Genomic DNA, 22515 nt, shown 5'->3' on the forward strand with positions numbered 1-22515 from the left:
AGTCTCAACAGAGTCCTTAAATATAAGATATAACGGTCTGTCTATCACATGACTTAGTTCCCTTAGTACCCGTGGGTGTATGCCATCAGGTCCTGGTGATTTGTTTATTTTAATGCTACTGAGGCGTTTCTGTACCCCAGCTTGGGTTAGATTTGTCATACTTAGTGGAGGATTAAGTTTGTCACTTCTCATTTCTCCTGTTAGTTCGATTTCCTTTGTGAAAGTTGTCGAAAAAAAATTATTTAATAGATTAGCTTTATCCTCATCTTTCTCTATGATTTTGCCTTCCTCACTTTTTATCGGTCCAATATTATCCGATTTAATCCTTTTACTATTTATATACGTAAAGAACAGTTTGGGATTTGATCTACTTTCCCTAGCAATACGTTTCTCTGTTTCCTCCTTCGCTATTTTTATTTGTTTTTTACAGGTTCTCGTTTTTTCCTTGTAACACATTAGTGCCTCCTTACTGTTTTCCTGTTTTAATCTCTTGAATGCCTCTTTTTTGCTATTTAACGCCCCTTTTACGTTCTTGTTCAACCATATTGGTTTCCTCTTATTTCTGGCCCTTTTATTCCCATACGGTATATACCTCTCGCACTGAGTATTCAGAATTCTTTTGAAGGTTTCTCATTTACTATTCGTATTCCTTTGATTAAGAACTTTGTCCCAGTCAATAAGTTGAAGGCTTTCTTTCAGCTGATCAAACTTCGCCCTCCTGAAGTTTAATGTTTTTGTTGTTCCCTTATTGATAACCCTACTGAAGGGCATTTTGAAGTCGATAATATTATGGTCGCTATTACCTAGGTGCCCCCCTATCTGTACCTCAGTTATTCTATCAGGCCTATTAGTCAATATTAAGTCCAACACGGCCTTCCCTCTCGTTGGTTCCTGCACTAGTTGGGAGAGATAATTATCCTTAATATTCGTCAAGAACCTTTTTCCTTTCTGAGATCTACAGGTTTCTGTTTCCCAGTCAATATCTGGGTAGTTGAAATCCCCCATTACAATCACTTCATTATGTTTTGCTACTTTGTCTATTTGTCCTAATAGCAGATTCTCATTCTCCTCTGTTATATTTGGTGGCTTATAGCAGACCCCCAGTAATATTTTATTATTATTTTTAGTTCCCTCTATCTCTACCCACATGGACTCGACCCCCTCTTCTCCCTCTCCTATATCTTCCCTTAGTCTGGGTTTTAGACATGACTTTACATATAAGCAGACTCCTCCGCCTTTCCCCTGTTTCTGGTCCCTTCTAAATAAACTATAATCTAATAAATTTACCGCCCAGTCGTAGCTATCGTCTAGCCAAGTCTCTGTTATACCTACGATGTCATACCTCTCCTCCGATATAAGCGCCTGCAGCTCATCCGCCTTATTGGTCAGGCTTCTTGCGTTGGTCAGCATGCAAGATAAAACTTTGGGGTTATTTAGCATCCTATTCTTCTCTACGATCTAACTGTACTATCCCCACCCCCCTCTCCACCCTCATTATATTCACTTCTCCCCTTCCCCCTTGCTTGCCTCACATCCCACCTATTTCCTTGGTTCCCCCCCCCCTCGCTCTGTGTGTAATGACTCTATATAATAGATCTCTCTGTGTGTAACGACTCTATATAATAGATCACTCTGTGTGTAATGACTCTATATAATAGATCCCTCTGCGTGTAATGACTCTATATAATAGATCCCTCTGTGTGTAATGACTCTATATAATAGATCCCTCTGTGTGTAATGACTCTATATAATAGATTCCTCTGTGTGTAATGACTCTATATAATAGATCCCTCTATGTGTAATGTCTCTATATAATAGATCCCTCTGTGTAATGACTCTATATAATAGATCCCTCTGCGTGTAATGACTCTATATAATAGATCACTCTGTGTGTAATGACTCTATATAATAGATCCCTCTGCGTGTAATGACTCTATATAATAGATCCCTCTGTGTGTAATGACTCTATATAATAGATCCCTCTGTGTGTAATGACTATATAATAGATCACTCTGTGTGTAATGACTCTATATAATAGATCCGTCTGTGTGTAATGACTCTATATAATAGATCACTCTGTGTGTAATGACTCTATATAATAGATCCCTCTGCGTGTAATGACTCTATATCCAGGATGGATGAACACAGAACTTAAACACATGCTAAAAAGAAAGAAAGAAATGTTTATTAAATGGAAAGAGGGAGGCATATCTAAAGAAGATTATAATGCAGTCTGCAGATCCTGCAGGGCACGTATCAGGTTAGCTAAAGCTGACAATGAATTAAGGCTTGCAAGAGATGTCAAAAGCAATACAATGGATTTTGGGGGTATGTCAAAAGTAAAAGAAAAGTCAAAGATGCTATAGGATTTTTACAGGATGAAAATGGAGAAATGGTAAGAGAGGATGTTGAGAAGGCCAAACTTTTTAATTCCTATTTTGCATCTGTTTTCTCTCAGAAAGAAAATGTAACATCAACTGATCTTCACTGTCCTTTTAAAGGAATAGAGGAATCAAAGTTATCTGTAAACAGAAAGATTGTGAGGGAATATTTAGCTAACATAAATGAGTTCAAGTCTCCAGGTCCAGATGAATTACACCCCAGAGTACTGAAGGAGATCGTAGAAGAAATTTTAGAACCACTCTCCATAATCTTTGAAAATTCTTGGAGAACAGGAGAAGTTCCAGAAGACGGGAGAAGAGCAAATGTTGTTCCTATCTTCAAAAAGGGGAAGAAGGTGGACCCAGGGAACTATAGGCCGGTGAGTCTGACTTCTATACCAGGAAAGATCTTTGAACAAATTATTAAACAACATGTATGTAAGTACATGGATAAGAATGAAGTGATTAACCAGAGTCAGCATGGGTTTGTAACTAACTAGTCATGTCAGACTAACTTAATTTCCTTCTATGACAGAATCACTGACTGGGTGGATCAGGGAAATGCTGTAGATATAGTATATCTTGACTTCAGCAAAGCATTTGACAAAGTATCTCACACCATCCTTATTGAAAAAATTACCAAGTATGCAATGGACCAGGCAACTGTTAGGTGGATTCATAACTGGCTTAGTGATCGGACTCAAAGGGTGGTTGTAAATGGCTTCACATCCAGCTGGATGAATGTCTCAAGTGGGGTACCACAGGGCTCCGTCCTGGGACCTGTATTGTTCAACATCTTTATCAATGATTTAGATGAAGGAATTGAGGGTAAACTGATTAAATTTGCTGATGACACAAAGCTAGGAGGGATAGCTAATACTAGAGAAGAGAGAGAGAGGATTCAAAAAGACCTAAATAAACTGGAGCAGTGGGCAGCAACCAACAGAATGGTTTTTAACAGGGAAAAATGCAAAGTACTACATCTGGGCAATAAAAATGAAAAAAGCATATACAGAATGGGAGGAATAGAGCTAAGCAACAGTACATGTGAAAAAGACTTAGGTATACTAATAGATCATAGACTAAACATGAGTCAACAGTGTGATGCAGCAGCAAAAAAGGCAAATACAATTCTGGGATGTATTAACAGAAGCATACAGTCTAGATCACGTGAAGTCATTATCGGTCTTTACTCCTCTTTGGTCAGACCTCATCTGGAATACTGTGTACAGTTTTGGGCACCACATTTTAAAAAAGACATAGACAAACTGGAGCAAGTTCAGAGAAGAGCGACCAGAATGGTGACTGGTCTGCAAACCATGTCCTATGAGGAACGGTTGCAGGATTTGGGAATGTTTAGCTTGCAAAAAAGAAGACTGAGAGGAGACTTAATAGCTGTCTACAAATATGTCAAGGGCTGTCACATTGCAGAAGGATTATCTTTATTCTCATTTGCACAAGGAAAGACTAGAAGCAATGGGATGAAACTAAATGGGAGGAGACACAGATTAGATATTAGAAAAAACTTTTTGACAGTTAGGGTGATTAATGAGTAGAGATGAGCGTTGTTCTACTCGAACTGTTCGCCAATCTCAAATTCGAGCTGTTTTGGGCGGTGTTCGAGCCGTTCGGCGAACATGAACAATTTGAGAAAAATTCGGCTGTTGGAGGTTATGTTCGATAACTGTTCGTGCACCAAAATCATAACTGGATTTTTTCTCAGTAATGATGAAAATTAATGTTAATACGCAGTTTGAGTGTACAGCGGGGTGGGGGGAGGGGCAGGGGATGGATCTCTGCAGGAACAATGAAGATCTCCATTTTTTTTTCTCTTTCCCGCATTTGCAGTGGGGAGGTGCAATCTGTCAGCCTATCAGCAGCGCACACACGGAGCGAAGTGCTTTTTTTCACACAAGCAAGGGCATGTGTCATCGGCAGTGTATGTCACATGTCCTTGCCCTATAAGACCAAGCCATTTTCCCCGTCGCTACCATTTTCTCACTGCTGCAGCTGCGTGTTAGACGGCACCGCTGTTGCTGTGTGCGCTATACCTTGTTAATTTCAAGCCAATTTTCGCACAAATATACAGATAGCTTGGGAGTAGGGAATAGTTGTGATTGCAGTCCTTTTAAGGACTAGGTTACAGCATTTCCTACGACTTTTATCAGGCAGGTCTGTGCTCTTAAATAGATAGATTGTGGGAGTAAAGACTAATTGTAATTGGAGTCCTTTTCAGGACTAGGTTACATCAGTTCCTATCAGTTTTTGCCAGGCAGGTCTGTGCCAGTGCTGTGCAAGTTTTTTTCACAGCATTTGGCTGAATCTAGCAAAGCTAATCCTTTTTGGCCTATTGCAGAGTGTGTTAGTCAGTGGAGTAGCCTATCTGTGCTGCAAGATATACCACCTGTGTATAGAATACCAATTTTTTTACTGCACCTAGTGAAGTAAAATCTTTTGGGCATAGCATCATTCTATTAGTCCATCTATACTGACCTCCATCAGGTTGCAAATTAAAACTAATTTTTATCTGCATCTACAGTACCTCTGAAAAAATATTTAGGCTTCTAGCTGTGTGTGGGACTTGTTGTATTAGTCCATCTATACTGACCTCCATCAGGTTGCAAACTGAATATATTTTTTTCCTGCATCTACCTCTGAAAAAATATTGGGCTTCTAGCTGTGTGTGGGTCTTGTTCTATTAATCCATCTATACTGACCTCCATCAGGTTGCAAACTGAATATAATTTTTATCTGCATCTAGCTCTGAAAAAATATTTGGCCTTCTAGTAGTGTGTCGGACTTTCTCTATTAGTCCATCTATACTGACCTCCATCAGGTTGCAAACTGAATATATTTTTTTCCTGCATCTACCTCTGAAAAAATATTGGGCTTCTAGCTGTGTGTGGGTCTTGTTCTATTAATCCATCTATACTGACCTCCATCAGGTTGCAAACTGAATATAATTTTTTTCTGCATCTAGCTCTGAAAAAATATTTGGCCTTCTAGTAGTGTGTCGGACTTTCTCTATTAGTCCATCTATACTGACCTCCATCAGGTTGCAAACTGAATATATTTTTTTCTGCATCTACCTCTGAAAAAATATTGGGCTTCTAGCTGTGTGTGGGACTTGTTGTATTAGTCCATCTATACTGACCTCCATCAGGTTGCAAACTGAATATATTTTTTTCTGCATCTACCTCTGAAAAAATATTGGGCTTCTAGCTGTGTGTGGGTCTTGTTCTATTAATCCATCTATACTGACCTCCATCAGGTTGCAAACTGAATATAATTTTTTTCTGCATCTAGCTCTGAAAAAATATTTGGCCTTCTAGTAGTGTGTCGGACTTTCTCTATTAGTCCATCTATACTGACCTCCATCAGGTTGCAAATTAAAACAAATTTTTATCTGCATCTACAGTACCTCTGAAAAAATATTTGGGCTTCTAGCTGTGTGTGGGACTTGTTGTATTAGTCCATCTATACTGACCTCCATCAGGTTGCAAACTGAATATATTTTTTTCTGCATCTACCTCTGAAAAAATATTGGGCTTCTAGCTGTGTGTGGGACTTGTTGTATTAGTCCATCTATACAGACCTCCATCAGGTTGCAAACTGAATATATTTTTTTCTGCATCTACCTCTGAAAAAATATTGGGCTTCTAGCTGTGTGTGGGTCTTGTTCTATTAATCCATCTATACTGACCTCCATCAGGTTGCAAACTGAATATAATTTTTTTCTGCATCTAGCTCTGAAAAAATATTTGGCCTTCTAGTAGTGTGTCGGACTTTCTCTATTAGTCCATCTATACTGACCTCCATCAGGTTGCAAATTAAAACAAATTTTTATCTGCATCTACAGTACCTCTGAAAAAATATTTGGGCTTCTAGCTGTGTGTGGGACTTGTTGTATTAGTCCATCTATACTGACCTCCATCAGGTTGCAAACTGAATATATTTTTTTCCTGCATCTACCTCTGAAAAAATATTGGGCTTCTAGCAGTGTGTGGGTCTTGTTCTATTAATCCATCTATACTGACCTCCATCAGGTTGCAAATTCAAAATAATTTTTTTCTGCATCTAACCCAGCCAATAGTTTTGGCCTAATACCACAGTTTGGCCACTCAGCTCTGCTCGGTTACCATCCATTGTTTTTTTGTGCAAACAACTCCAGAGTTGTGAATTAGTTAACCACCAAAATGAGTGGAAAAAGGCCTGCTGCTGGTGGAAAGGGGAATAGGCGTGTTGGGAAGGGGAAAAAAGGTTGTGTCCGTGGGGTAGGTGTTAAAGCAACAGTAACATCTGCAGAAGAAAGACCATCTTCCAGCCAAACTAAAATGTCTACTTCTTTTAGCGGACAATGTGATAAGATCCCTTTCTTACGGCCACGCCAATCGCTACAAATTCCAGATGAGGCACAAAAACAGCAGGTGCTTCAACGGATATCAAGTGCTCCTTTAAGTGGGCTCTCCTCCACATCAACTTCAACATCACAAATACTCCAGTCCTCAAAGGTGTCACCCAAATCGCACTTGCTTCCTCACAGCTCCCAAATCTCCAGCTGCCCGTCTGAGTATGAGGTAGAACAGATGGTTGAGTCTGCAGAGCTGTTTACTCATACTATAGCCTGGGAATCAGAGGTCGACTCCAGCGCTTCTGTGAATCCAGACGAGGAAATGATCTGCACTGATGCCCAGAATCTTTATGAGTCGGATCCAGGACCAGACGCAGAAGGTTCTGACCATAATGTAGACCCTCATTCCCAAACTGTAACTCCTGTTGGTGGAGACAATGAGGAAGACGATGATAAGACTCAAATACCTGATTGGAGCGACAACTTTAGTTTCTTGTCAGGGCAGGAACAGGTTGGCTCTGAGGACGACGGGTGTGATAACGCACAGGGTGATGATGATGAGGTCGGAGATCCCACTTACTGTCAACCCACAGTCAGCCAAGAGATGAGGTCAGCAGAGGAGGTGGAGGAAGATGCTAGTGACGACGAGGTCAGGTTGCGCCTTCCTGGACAGAGACGTAGTACTGGAAGCACGTCAACAACTGCATCCTCAAACACAACTCTGCCTCTCACCACAAGTCGTGGTGGCTCTTCAGGTCGCATGGGTGCTAAGCCTTGCATAGCCTGGGCATTTTTTCAGATCGATAAAGATGACCCAACTCGTGTTATCTGTAACATTTGTCAGCAAAAGCTAAGTAGAGGCCAAAAAATACATAGTTTGAGTACTTCATGCATGAACCGGCACATGGACATGAAGCATAAGTTGCAGTGGGAAGCTCAGTGTGCTACAATGGGGCCTAGCCGGCCGGGCCAACCACCGTCTGCCATATCTTGTGCATCCGCGGCCTCTTCATCCTCTGTGACTGGGGGGACAGCAGTCACACATGTTTTGGGGCGCAGACCTGCCACCTCTTTACCCGCAACAGCCAGCGTGATTGGCAGGTCATTATTTTCTTTGGAGGTGGTAACACCAGCTGGTGTTGAGCGCTGTCCGACATCGATAGCACCACCTTTGGATCAAGGCAACCTAACATGTCCGCCTGCATCTTCCTCACAGACCGGCAGTTTGCCGGGGACACCCTTATCAACCCCGTCTAAGCACAATAGCCAGCCCTCAGTCCCTCAGATGTGGACAAGTAAAAGACCATTTCCTCCTAGCCATGAGAAAGCTAAGAGGTTGAATTTCACCATCTGCAAGCTCTTGGCTACAGAAATGCTGCCTTTCCGCCTGGTGGACACAGAGGATTTTCGAGACCTTATGTCCGTCGCAGTGCCCCAGTACCAGATGCCCAGTCGGCACTACTTCTCAAAGAAAGGTGTGCCTGCGCTCCACCAGCATGTCGCACATAACATCACCGCTTCTTTGAGAAACTCTGTGTGTGACAGGGTGCATTTCACCACAGACACTTGGACGAGTAGGCATGGCCAGGGGCGTTACAGGTCGCTGACTGGGCACTGGGTAACTATGGTGACAGCAGGACAAGGGGCTGCTGTCCAAGTCTTGCCGTCCCCACGAGTTGTGCGTCAATCCTCTTTATGTCAAAGTTCCTCCACTGCTTCTGCCTCCTCAACCTCCTCTCGGTCTTCCACCTGCACCCAAAGCCTGTCTGGTCATGCCACAAGCTTTCTAACTGTGCAGAAGGGATCCTGCACACCTCCTTACTATGCTGGCAGTAGGGCTCAACGTCATCAGGCGGTTTTTACATTGAAATGTCTGGGAAATGTGAGTCACACAGCTGAGGAGTTGTGGTCAGCTCTGGAGAACCAATTTCATGAATGGTTGTCTCCACTGGACCTGAAACCAGGGAAGGCCGTGTGCGACAATGCTGCAAACCTGGGTGCGGCCCTTCGCCGGGGCAATGTCACACACGTGCCTTGTATGGCTCACGTGTTGAACCTGGTTGTCCAGCAATTTTTAGCCCACTATCCCAGACTAGATGGCCTTCTGCAGAGGGCACGGTCGCTGTGTGCTCACTTCCGCCGTTCGCATCCCGCAGCTCAGCGACTTGCATCTCTACAGAAGTCGTTGGGCCTGCCACTTCACCGGCTAAAATGCGATGTGCCAACCCGGTGGAATTCAACTCTGCACATGTTGCAGCGACTGTGGCAGCACCGACAACCCTGGTTCAATAAGTTCTGACGTATAGCCTGGCCAACGAGATTCAGAGGTGGGGCAAATCACGCTGGAGGAGTGGTCTCAGATCAGGGACCTATGCACCCTTCTGCACAGTTTTGAAATGGCGACGAAGATGTTTAGTGCTGACGATGCCATTATCAACATGACTATTCCGGTGATTTACATGCTGGAGCACATGTTAAACAGAATTCGGAGTCAGGTGGTGGCACAAGAGGAGGTGGAGGAAGTAGAGGAGGAGGAGTTGTATGCGGAAGGGCTAACATCTGCAAGGTCCAGACGGTCGGCAGCACCAAGGCGGCAGGCATGTGAGGGTGGGGGAGATGGTTTTACCAGGGCGCATGGTAGCAGCCAAACTAGTGAGGAAGGTGCAGGAGCCCAGGAAGAAGTGGAGGACGAACTGATGGAAGACTCATCAGATGAGGGAGACCTTGATCACATTTCTGTTGTGCGAGGTTGGGGGGAGAGGACAGAGGAAGGAAGCATGATTGTTACCTCGCCACCAACACAACAGGGACTTGGTGCTCCTGGATGCGCAACACACATGAGTGCCTTCTTGCTGCACTACCTGCAACATGACCCTCGAATTGTGAGAATTAGAAATAATCCTGACTACTGGGTTGCCACACTGTTAGATCCCCGGTACAAAAGTAAATTTGCAGAAATTATTCCTGCCATAGAAAGGGATGCACGCATGCAGGAGTATCAGCAGAGACTGTTGCAGAATCTTACATGTGCTTTTCCACAAAATACCAGTGGTGCACGTAGTGAATCTCACAGTTCCAACTTGCCAACCGTGGGACCGTCAAGTGTTCAGCACTCAAACCGTAACAGAACCACAGTATCTGCTGGTAACATCAATTTTGCGGAATCATTTCACCACTTTTTTAGCCCATCCTTTGCAAGGCCACAGGAGACAAGAAGTCTGACACATAGTCAACGCCTAGAGACGATGGTACAGGAGTCTCTCCAAGTAAATATTGAAGCCACGACTGTGTCACTGGACCCTTGCTCTTTTTGGGCTTCCAATCTGGATAAATGGCCGGAGCTAGCCACTTACGCCTTGGAGATCTTGTCATGCCCCGCAGCCAGCGTTCTGTCTGAACGTGTGTTCAGCGCTGCTGGTGGTGTGCTGACAGATAAGCGCACGCGGCTCTCCACTGATAATGTAGACAGACTCACGTTCATAAAGATGAACAAATCATGGATCCGAAACGACTTTTCTACCCCTTTGTCATCCAGGGGAGAGTAAAAGCTTGATGATTGGTTAAAATCACCCTACCAACCGTTTTAAGCTTTCAAATTACTAATCATGTTTATCTGTATCTTGACTGGAAAATAATTTGGGCTTTGTAGCAGTGTGCAGCACTGATCCTATTAGGCCATCTATAATAAGCTTCACCAGATTTAAAATTAAAAATAATTTTTAGCTGCATCTAGCCCGGAAAATAATTTTGGGGCTCCGAGATGCGCAAGGCACATAAGTGCCTTCTTGCTGCACTACCTGCAGCATGACCCTCATATTGTCAGAATTCGAAGTAATCATGACTACTGGGTTGCCACACTCTTAGATCCCCCAAACTTTTCGATCAACCTTTTCATTTTAATAAAGACCAAAAAAATGGTCATTTTTGAAATTATAAGCATTAGCAGGTTGTTAGAAACTGAAATCAAACAGTTTTCAACTCAAAACTTTATTCTAGGTGATGTTACATTTTCACATAGGACCCCTTGTTCGAAAGGAGCTTCTGAACTCTCTCGTCCATTGAATTTGTCAGGTTTTGGATGGTTTCTGCTTCAATTGTTTTGCATGAGGACAGAATACCCTCCCAGAGCTGTTGCTTAGATGTGAACTGCCTCCCGCCATCATAGACACTCCTTTTGATGATGCTCCAAAGGTTCTGAATGGGGTAGAGGTCAGGGGAGCATGGGGGTCACACCATAAGTTTGTCCCCTTTTATGCCCATATCAGCCAGAGATGCAGATGTTTTATGTGCAGCATGAGATGGTGCATTATCATGCAGAAAAATGATCTTGCTGTGAAATACACGGTTCTTCTTCTTGAACCATGGCAGGAAGTGCTGTTTGAGAAAATCCACATACATTATGGAGTTCATCTTTAGCGCCTTCAGGGATCCTAAAGGGGCCGACAATCTCTCTCCCCATGATTCCAGCCCAAAACATTACTCCACCTCCTCCTTGTTGGCGCTGTAGCCGTGTTTGCGTGGGGTGTCCATCAACCAGCCATCCTCCACTCCATCCATCTGGACCATCGAGCGCTGCACGGCACTCATCCGTGAACAAAACAGTTTTGAAATCAGTCTTCATGTAATGTTTGGCCCACTGGAGCCGTTTCTGCTTGTGTGAAGTGGATAGAGGAGGTCGACAGGATGGCGCATGCACAGCTGCAAACCTCTGAAGGACCCTGCATCTTGTTGTTCGGGGGACGTTGGAGGCACAAGCAGCTTCAAAAACTTGTCTGCTGCTATGACAAGGCTTTTTTGCCGCTGGTCTTTCAACCTGACGTAATTGCCTGTAGGAAAGAGTCCTCAATTTGCCCTTATCAGCACGCACACGTGTGTACTGTGAATCAGCTACATACTTCTTGATTGCCAAGACACTTCATCCTGATCATCGCACAATGTTGATTGTAGTCATGCCTTGACCTAAACACTCCACAATTTGTTGCTTCTCAGCAGCCGACACATCCTTTTTCTTTCCCATTTTGGCAGAAAATGTAGGCTGCTTAATAATGTGAGAGAGCCTTCTTAAGTAGTCTTGCCTTTCATTGGACACACCTGCCAAACTAATTAGCACAGGTGTCTGCAATTGCTTACAGTGATATAAAGAGCCCTGACACACATCACCATCAATGAGTTTAACTGACAAACAAACAAATTCTTCCCTTATCACTCCTAAACACTTTTTGCATAATAATTTGGAACGCAGTGTACATGTGCTTTTCCACAAAACACCAGTGGTTCACGTAGTGAATCTTACAGTTCTAACTTGCCAACCGTGGTCTGTATGGAGTTGTTCAATAAAGGGCCCAAAATTAAGATAACATAGATGGGAGAGGTCTCTATGAATAGGAATTCCTAAGTATTTGATACCCTGTGAGGGCCAGGCAAAGGGAAAGTTGGACTGGATGGAATCCTATATGGATTTGGGGAGGGAGACATCGAGGGCCTCAGACTTCGCTGCATTGATTTTAAAATTTTACCATGTAACAAAGTGATCTATTTCAGCCATAACAGCAGGGATGGATATATGTGATTGAGTGATATATACTAGGACATCATCAGCAAATAGAGAGCACTTGTACTCGGTGCCTCCCACCTCAATCCACCTAATATTGGGGTTATGGCGAATTGATGAGAGCAGGTGCTCCGTCACTAGGATGTATAAGAGAGGGGACAGAGGACATCACTGCCTTGTCCCATTGGTGATTGTGAAAGGTGATGAAAATGTTCTGACGCACCCCCTGGGCCTTGGGACACCCGGAGCCGGACCCTTTTTTGGTGGATGCTGGTGGTTGTAGTCTTCGTGGCGGCGACCCGGTTCCGTGGCTCAGGGCGGTCAAACCAGTGGCGGAACTATTTATGTGGTTTTGATGTTTAAATGTCCGACTACGCCACCCGTGGATTGCGGTCAGAGTGAACCGCCGCTACAGGGCAGACCGCTGAGGCTGGTGTTGTGGGTGCAGCAGAGCGTAGCATAACTCCCCACGGGAGGAGTATAGCCTCAGGGCAGTGTATGCGGAGGATGGGGGTGATGGTGCAGGGCAGCAGCAGTAACGACACGGAGTCAGTGATGCAGTTCAGGGCCTTTACTCACAGTTCTTATTATCCAGACCACGTCTGCAGGTAACGGCTGCCCACGTCGTACTGTGCTCACCAGGTGAGGGGCTCAGACAACTCCCAGATAACTTTGGAGCACTTCACAGGACCCCCTTTGTGTGTCCTTTGTCTGGCCTTTCTTACCAACACTTCTGTCCGGCTGCCTCGGGCCTCCTCTTGGTAAACTTGGCGCCAGTTTCCCTGACCCTATGTGGTGCCTTCCTAGCGGGTGTAGCGAGGGGCAGCGCCACATAAAATGTCAGAGCCTCCGGTTTCTAGCTGAGGGTCGTTTCCTGCCTCCACTAGTTCGGGGACCGGTCTCCCCCTTTGGCCTGACCCCTCCACGCAGGTGGATTCGGGCGTGCGGTGGCGACTCGCCCGTCCGCACCCCTGGGATCCCTTCATTCCTCGTTCCTGGAGCCTTCTCCACTCCTCTTCCTTCCTTCTCCCTCTTCCAGGCCTGGGCCTCTGTTACTAGGCCCGCCTCCGGAGCAGAGCTCATGCAGAGCCCCTGCTCCCTGCCACTTCTGCTCAGACTTCTCTGCACTGAACTAAGATGGTGCCCACCTTTTATACTCCCTTCTCAATGCACCCAGGAACTGCTTCCTCCCTGCTCCTGCACTACAGGGTTCCCCTTCCTCAGTGTTCCCTCCCCCCACTCCAGCCAGGGACAGGGACTGTCGTGCCCATCTCAGGGGCATATTGGTCGCCCTGCCCCACGGCAATGTGGTGTAATGCATGCAGGTGTCGTGTCCTGATCCACACTCCATCCTTACCTGAGAGTGAGATATCACACCTCTGGGTGAGGTGCAATACGTCTGTAGCAACCGAGCCCTCAGGGTGCTACAGTTCCATTTATCTTCAGCCTAGGTGACGTATTGCGATACAGGGCCGTGATTTTGGCTATAAAAGGGTCCCCTAGACCCCTACCCCAAGCTTTTTAAGAGAATCATATATGGCGTGCCAGGAGACTCTATGGAATGCTTTCTCAGCATCCAACGAGAGTATCTAATTACAAATTTTTAACTGCATCTAGCCCAGGAAATACTTTGTGCCTAGTAGCAGTGTCTGCTAGTCAGCGGATTATCCCGGCTGTTAAGCAAGCTGCACCACCTGTAGTTTAGACACTTAATTTTTTCAAAGGAAATGCTTCGGGACCATGGGATACTTAGTGAAGAGCATCAGGAGGCACCCCAAGGCATAGGGGCTGGGACTGGCAGTAGGATGCCTTGCGGTGGACAGCCGAGCTCGATCCTTATAAAAGCTTTTTAACTGCAGCAGCTTTAGTGGACGCTACTGGAGCTGGAATTACGCGGCTGCTGGCATGAGACTTGCCCTCCAATAGATCCTTGTAAATGGATTTAAAGTGTATTCATTCAAATTAGAGAGACAATTTAAATTAAAAAGCTTAGAGCTGCCTCCACCACAGGGGGGCTCGCTCGACCCACCAGCGGACAGGCACCAGTATTGGGAGAGGGGGGCTGGCCGTCAGGGTTCACCGCGGCTCTGGCACAAACCCAGCGACACGGAGGTGGCACGGGCAGGAGCGGACTGGCCGTGTCGGCTTCTCACTTTTTGGATTTTAGAAGGGCATGACATGCCTATATCTGTGTCTCCCCCTCCTTTTACTCCTCCACCTCTTTTATTTTCGCATGACTATATGTACTTGTCACTTTTCCATGTGTTAGTTATGTCTTCTGAGCAGTTTGTCAGCTTTTGGACACCTTTGAAGGTGTTTTCTATGTGTTTCTATGTGTTTTTGTTTGCCTGCCATTGGTTTTAACGGTGTTCGAAGGTGTTCGACGAACAGTTCGACGAACAGTTCGGCGAACACACGGGTGTTCGACGAACCGAACCGAACTCGAACACTATGGGGGTGGCTCAACACTATTAATGAGTGGAACAGGCTGACACGAGAGGTGATGAGTTCTCCTTCAATGAACGTCTTCAAACAGAGGCTGGACAGACATCTGTCTGACATGATCTAGTGAATCCTGCTTTGAGCAGGGGGTTGGACCAGATGACCCAGGAGGTCCCTTCCAACTCAACCATTCTATGATTCTATGATTCTATATAATAGATCAATCTGTGTGTAATGACTCTATATAATAGATCACTCTGTGTGTAATGACTCTATATAATAGATCCCTCTGCGTGTAATGACTCTATATAATAGATCACTCTGTGTGTAATGACTCTATATAATAGATTCCTCTGTGTGTAATGACTCTATATAATAGATCCCTCTGTGTGTAATGACTCTATATAATAGATCCCTCTGTGTGTAATGACTCTATATAATAGATCCCTCTGTGTGTAATGACTCTATATAATAGATCTCTCTGTGTGTTTGACTCTATATAATAGATCACTCTGTGTGTAATGACTCTATATAATAGATCCCTCTGTGTGTAATGACTCTATATAATAGATCGCTCTGTGTGTAATGACTCTATATAATAGATCCCTCTGTGTGTAATGACTCTATATAATAGATCCCTCTGTGTGTAATGACTCTATATAATAGATCACTCTGTGTGTAATGACTCTATATAATAGATCCCTCTGTGTGTAATGACTCTATATAATAGATCACTCTGTGTGTAATGACTCTATATAATAGATCCCTCTGTGTGTAATGACTCTATATAATACATCCCTCTGTGTGTAATGACTCTATATAATAGATCCCTCTGCGTGTAATGACTCTATATAATAGATCCCTCTGTGTGTAATGACTCTATATAATAGATCGCTCTGTGTGTAATGACTCTATATAATAGATTCCTCTGCGTGTAATGACTCTATATAATAGATCCCTCTGTATGTAATGACTCTATATAATAGATCTCTCTGTGTGTAATGACTCTATATAATAGATCCCTCTGAGTGTAATGACTCTATATAATAGATCCCTCTGTGTGTAATGACTCTATATAATAGATCCCTCTGTGTGTAATGACTCTATATAATAGATCCCTCTGTGTGTAATGACTCTATATAATAGATCACTCTGTGTGTTTGACTTTATATAATAGATCACTCTGTGTGTAATGACTCTATATAATAGATCCCTCTGTGTGTAATGACTCTATATAATAGATCACTCTGTGTGTAATGACTCTATATAATAGATCCCTCTGTGTGTAATGACTCTATATAATAGATCCCTCTGTGTTTAATGACTCTATATAATAGATCCCTCTGTGTGTAATGACTCTATATAATAGATCCCTCTGTGTGTATTGACTCTATATAATAGATTCCTCTGTGTGTAATAACTCTATATAATAGATCCCTCTGTGTGTAATGACTCTATATAATAGATCCCTCTGTGTGTAATGACTCTATATAATAGATCCCTCTGTGTGTTTGACTCTATATAATAGATCCCTCTGTGTGTAATGACTCTATATAATAGATCCCTCTGTGTGTAATGACTCTATATAATAGATCCCTCTGTGTGTGATGACTCTATATAATAGATCTCTCTGTGTGTAATGACTCTATATAATAGATCCCTCTGTGTGTAATGACTCTATATAATAGATCCCTCTGTGTGTAATGACTCTATATAATAGATCCCTCTGTGTGTAATGACTCTATATAATATAGGAGTTTCACTTTTTGTATTGAAGAACTGAAATAAATTAACTTTTTGATGATATTCTAATTTAGTGAGATGGAGCTGTACATGGTATGTTCATTGCATGCCATCTCCAGTCCGCAGATATTCAGAGGTGTCATATAGGTCTTCATCTCGTAATACAGATTGGTACAGCAATCAGTGCCGTTATTACGAGCTTGTAAGCCGGGTCTATACTGACATTGTCTTTTCATTGCCGATCTCCATTATATATTGTAGGGCCGCACACTTCAGCAAGTCATGGGTCTTTTGTAAGTGATCAAAAAAGTCTAAGAGCGCATGTGACACAAGACAAACGCACTTTTTAGCCTAATGGTCTAAAACAAGAGGCACTTGTGTGATAGTCGCTCACTTACTACTCCGGTCCAGCCTTGGTTACCAAAGCAACAATGTAGCAAAGCTGAGAAGTTACAAAAAGAGTCATTAATATCTGGTATCAAGCTCACGAGCGGTGAAGTGTCCCCGCGTTCTTCATGTGGAGAGTGAAAGTCCTTTCCCTCTCATTACAATCCTGGTACTTCTGGTCCACCGACGAGGCTCTGCCAGAGAGCGACAGTCATTATGTGTCATTTACTGTAAGCTAGCAACACCGGCAGTGGGGGGAACGTCACCAGGTTGGGTGAGAGGTTTATCTTGCAATATTATATTACAGATGTAAAAAAAAAGTTACATTGACTATAATTTAAAGCAAAAGTAAACCTGTAAGGGAATTATGGAAGCTAATAGGATGGGGTCGTGCACACAGCGGGGACAGGCAGAAAGGTGAATACTTAGGTGAGCATGGTTTTTTTTCTATTTAACCTTTTGACGGCCGTTTATCTCTCCGGTCGCCCCCGCTGATCACTGTCCGCTCCTCTGTGCCCCCCCCCACACCACATCTCCGGCCCGGTGATGGCTCTAGGTCAGTGCCTCTGGTCGCATGAAGCCCCCCGGAGATCACTGTGCATGCTCTGGGTCCTCAGGCAATGAAGGACCGGTCAGCAAACCGGGAGCAGCAGGAGCGGCCAGAGAGGTGAGCGATAAGGTGAGCACAAGTAATTTTTTACATCTTGCATCTATTATGCATCTATTATGCCCTAGGATCTGGAAAGACCCCAGAGCATAAGAAGGGGCATTATATTTGTAAAGGACAACTTCTTTGCAAATCGAATTTCCATGGAAAATACGAGCAAACAGGTCAATTTTGCCTGTTCTGCTCATCTGTGCTCTGTCCTGTGAGTTTGGAATAATGGTACAATTCTCCTGGAAGCCGCGGTGATTCGGGATAATGCTGCAACGCCTCGATCTGCCTAGTCGGACACTGAAAAGAATTGTCACAGAGGGTCTAAAAGTAAGAAAAAAGTGGTTGAGGAAGTGAGAAAATGAGGGTCTTCATTAGTGTTGAGCCACCCCCGTAGTGTTCGAGTTCGGTTCGGTTCGTCGAACACCCGTGTGTTCGCCGAACTGTTCGTCGAACTGTTCGTCGAACACCTTCGAACACCGTTAAAACCAATGGCAGGCAAACAAAAACACATAGAAACACATAGAAAACACCTTCAAAGGTGTCCAAAAGCTGACAAACTGCTCAGAAGACACAACTAACACATGGAAAAGTGACAAGTACATATAGTCATGCGAAAAGAAAAGAGGCGGAGGAGTAAAAGGAGGGGGAGACACAGATATAGGCATGTCATGCCCTTCTAAAATCCAAAAAGTGAGAAGCCGAGACGGCCAGTCCGCTCCTGCCCGTGCCACCTCCGTGTCGCCGGGTTTGTGCCAGAGCCACGGTGAACCCTGACGGCCAGCCCCCCTCTCCCAATACTGGTGCCTGTCCGCTGGTGGGTCGAGAGAGCCCCCCTGTGGTGGAGGCAGCTCTAAGCTTTTTAATTTAAATTGTCCCTCTAATTTGAATGAATACACTTTAAATCCATTTACAAGGATCTATTGGAGGGCAAGTCTCATGCCAGCAGCCGCGTAATTCCAGCTCCAGTAGCGTCCACTAAAGCTGCTGCAGTTAAAAAGCTTTTATAAGGATCGAGCTCGGCTGTCCACCGCAAGGCATCCTAGTGCCAGTCCCAGCCCCTATGCCTTGGGGTGCCTCCTGATGCTCTTCACTAAGTATCCCGTGGTCCCGAAGCATTTCCTTTGAAAAAATTAAGTGTCCAAACTACAGGTGGTGTAGCTTGCTTAACAGCCGGGATAATCCGCTGACTAGCAGACACTGCTACTAGGCACAAAGTATTTCCTGGGCTAGATGCAGTTAAAAATTTGTAAGTAGATACTCTCGTTGGATGCTGAGAAAGCATTCCATAGAGTCTCCTGGCACGCCATATATGATTCTCTTAAAAAGCTTGGGGTAGGGGTCTAGGGGACCCTTTTATAGCCAAAATCACGGCCCTGTATCACAATACGTCACCTAGGCTGAAGATAAATGGAACTGTAGCACCGAGGGCTCGGTTGCTACAGACGTATTGCACCTCACCCAGAGGTGTGATATCTCACTCTCAGATAAGGATGGAGTGTGGATCAGGACCCGACACCTGCATGCATTACACCACATTGCCGTGGGGCAGGGCGACCAATATGCCCCTGAGATGGGCACGACAGTCCCTGTCCCTGGCTGGAGTGGGGGGAGGGAACACTGAGGAAGGGGAACCCTGCAGTGCAGGAGCAGGGAGGAAGCAGTTCCTGGGTGCATTGAGAAGGGAGTATAAAAGGTGGGCACCATCTTAGTTCAGTGCAGAGAAGTCTGAGCAGAAGTGGCAGGGAGCAGGGGCTCTGCATGAGCTCTGCTCCGGAGGCGGGCCTAGTAACAGAGGCCCAGGCCTGCAAGAGGGAGAAGGAAGGAAGAGGAGCGGAGAAGGCTCCAGGAACGAGGAATGAAGGGATCCCAGGGGTGCGGACGGGCGAGTCGCCACCGCACGCCCGAATCCACCTGCGTGGAGGGGTCAGGCCAAAGGGGGAGACCGGTCCCCGAACTAGTGGAGGCAGGAAACGACCCTCAGCTAGAAACCGGAGGCTCTGACATTTTATGTGGCGCAGCCCCTTGCTCCACCCGCTAGGAAGGCACCACATAGGGTCAGGGAAACTGGCGCCAAGTTTACCAAGAGGAGGCCCGAGGCAGCCGGACAGAAGTGTTGGTAAGAAAGGCCAGACAAAGGACACACAAAGGGGGTCCTGTGAAGCGCTCCAAAGTTATCTGGGAGTTGTCTGAGCCCCTCACCTGGTGAGCACAGTACGACGTGGGCAGCCGTTACCTGCAGACGTGGTCTGGATAATAAGAACTGTGAGTAAAGGCCCTGGACTGCATCACTGACTCCGTGTCGTTACTGCTGCTGCCCTGCACCATCACCCCCATCCTCCGCATACACTGCCCTGAGGCTATACTCCTCCCGTGGGGAGTTATGCTACGCTCTGCTGCACCCACAACACCAGCCTTAGCGGTCTGCCCTGTAGCGGCGGTTCACTCTGACCGCAATCCACGGGTGGCGTAGTCGGACATTTAAACATCAAAACCACATAAATAGTTCCGCCACTGGTTTGACCGCCCTGAGCCACGGAACCGGATCGCCGCCACGAAGACTACAACCACCAGCATCCACCAAAAAGTACACACGTGTGCGTGCTGATAAGGGCAAATTGAGGACTCTTTCCTACAGGCAATTACGTCAGGTTAAAAGAGCAGCGGCAAAAAAGCCTTGTCATAGCAGCAGACAAGTTTTTGAAGCTGCTTGTGCCTCCAACGTCCCCCGAACAACAAGATGCAGGGTCTTTCAGAGGTTTGCAGCTGTGCATATGCCATCCTGTCGACCTCCTCTATCCACTTCACACAAGCAGAAACGGCTCCAGTGGGCCAAACATTACATGAAGACTGATTTCAAAACTGTTTTGTTCACGGATGAGTGCCGTGCAGCGCTCGATGGTCCAGATGAATGGAGTGGAGGATGGCTGGTTGATGGACACCCCACGCAAACACGGCTACAGCGCCAACAAGGAGGAGGTGGAGTAATGTTTTGGGCTGGAATCATGGGGAGAGAGATTGTCGGCCCCTTTAGGATCCCTGAAGGCGCTAAAGATGAACTCCATAATGTATGTGGATTTTCTCAAACAGCACTTCCTGCCATGGTTCAAGAAGAAGAACCGTGTATTTCACAGCAAGATCATTTTTCTGCATGATAATGCACCATCTCATGCTGCACATAAAACATCTGCATCTCTGGCTGATATGGGCATAAAAGGGGACAAACTTATGGTGTGACCCCCATGCTCCCCTGACCTCTACCCCATTCAGAACCTTTGGAGCATCATTAAAAGGAGTGTCTATGATGGCGGGAGGCAGTTCACATCTAAGCAACAGCTCTGGGAGGGTATTCTGTCCTCATGCAAAACAATTGAAGCAGAAACCATCCAAAACCTGACAAATTCAATGGACGAGAGAGTTCAGAAGCTCCTTTCGAACAAGGGGTCCTATGTGAAAATGTAACATCACCTAGAATAAAGTTTTGAGTTGAAAACTGTTTGATTTCAGTTTCTAACAACCTGCTAATGCTTATAATTTCAAAAATGACCATTTTTTTGGTCTTTATTAAAATGAAAAGGTTGATCGAAAAGTTTGGGGGATCTAAGAGTGTGGCAACCCAGTAGTCATGATTACTTCGAATTCTGACAATATGAGGGTCATGCTGCAGGTAGTGCAGCAAGAAGGCACTTATGTGTCTTGCGCATCTCGGAGCCCCAAAATTATTTTCCGGGCTAGATGCAGCTAAAAATTATTTTTAATTTTAAATCTGGTGAAGCTTATTATAGATGGCCTAATAGGATCAGTGCTGCACACTGCTACAAAGCCCAAATTATTTTCCAGTCAAGATACAGATACACATGATTAGTAATTTGAAAGCTTAAAACGGTTGGTAGGGTGATTTTAACCAATCATCAAGCTTTTACTCTCCCCAGGATGACACAGGGGTAGAAAAGTCGTTTCGGATCCATGATTTGTTCACCTTTATGAACGTGAGTCTGTCTACATTATCAGTGGAGAGCCGCGTGCGCTTATCTGTCAGCACACCACCAGCAGCGCTGAACACACGTTCAGACAGAACGCTGGCTGCGGGGCATGACAAGATCTCCAAGGCGTAAGTGGCTAGCTCCGGCCATTTATCCAGATTGGAAGCCCAAAAAGAGCAAGGGTCCAGTGACACAGTCGTGGCTTCAATGTTTACTTGGAGATACTCCTGTACCATCGTCTCTAGGCGTTGACTATGTGTCAGACTTCTTGTCTCCTGTGGCCTTGCAAAGGATGGGCTAAAAAAGTGGTGAAATGATTCCGCAAAATTGATGTTACCAGCAGATACTGTGGTTCTGTTACGGTTTGAGTGCTGAACACTTGACGGTCCCACGGTTGGCAAGTTGGAACTGTGAGATTCACTACGTGCACCACTGGTATTTTGTGGAAAAGCACATGTAAGATTCTGCAACAGTCTCTGCTGATACTCCTGCATGCGTGCATCCCTTTCTATGGCAGGAATAATTTCTGCAAATTTACTTTTGTACCGGGGATCTAACAGTGTGGCAACCCAGTAGTCAGGATTATTTCTAATTCTCACAATTCGAGGGTCATGTTGCAGGTAGTGCAGCAAGAAGGCACTCATGTGTGTTGCGCATCCAGGAGCACCAAGTCCCTGTTGTGTTGGTGGCGAGGTAACAATCATGCTTCCTTCCTCTGTCCTCTCCCCCCAACCTCGCACAACAGAAATGTGATCAAGGTCTCCCTCATCTGATGAGTCTTCCATCAGTTCGTCCTCCACTTCTTCCTGGGCTCCTGCACCTTCCTCACTAGTTTGGCTGCTACCATGCGCCCTGGTAAAACCATCTCCCCCACCCTCACATGCCTGCCGCCTTGGTGCTGCCGACCGTCTGGACCTTGCAGATGTTAGCCCTTCCGCATACAACTCCTCCTCCTCTACTTCCTCCACCTCCTCTTGTGCCACCACCTGACTCCGAATTCTGTTTAACATGTGCTCCAGCAT

This window comes from Phyllobates terribilis, unplaced genomic scaffold, assembly GCF_046119375.1.
Source record: "Phyllobates terribilis strain yellow unplaced genomic scaffold, ASM4611937v1 Scaffold_7__3_contigs__length_470593459, whole genome shotgun sequence".
In the NCBI taxonomy this organism is placed as follows: Eukaryota; Metazoa; Chordata; class Amphibia; order Anura; family Dendrobatidae; genus Phyllobates; species Phyllobates terribilis.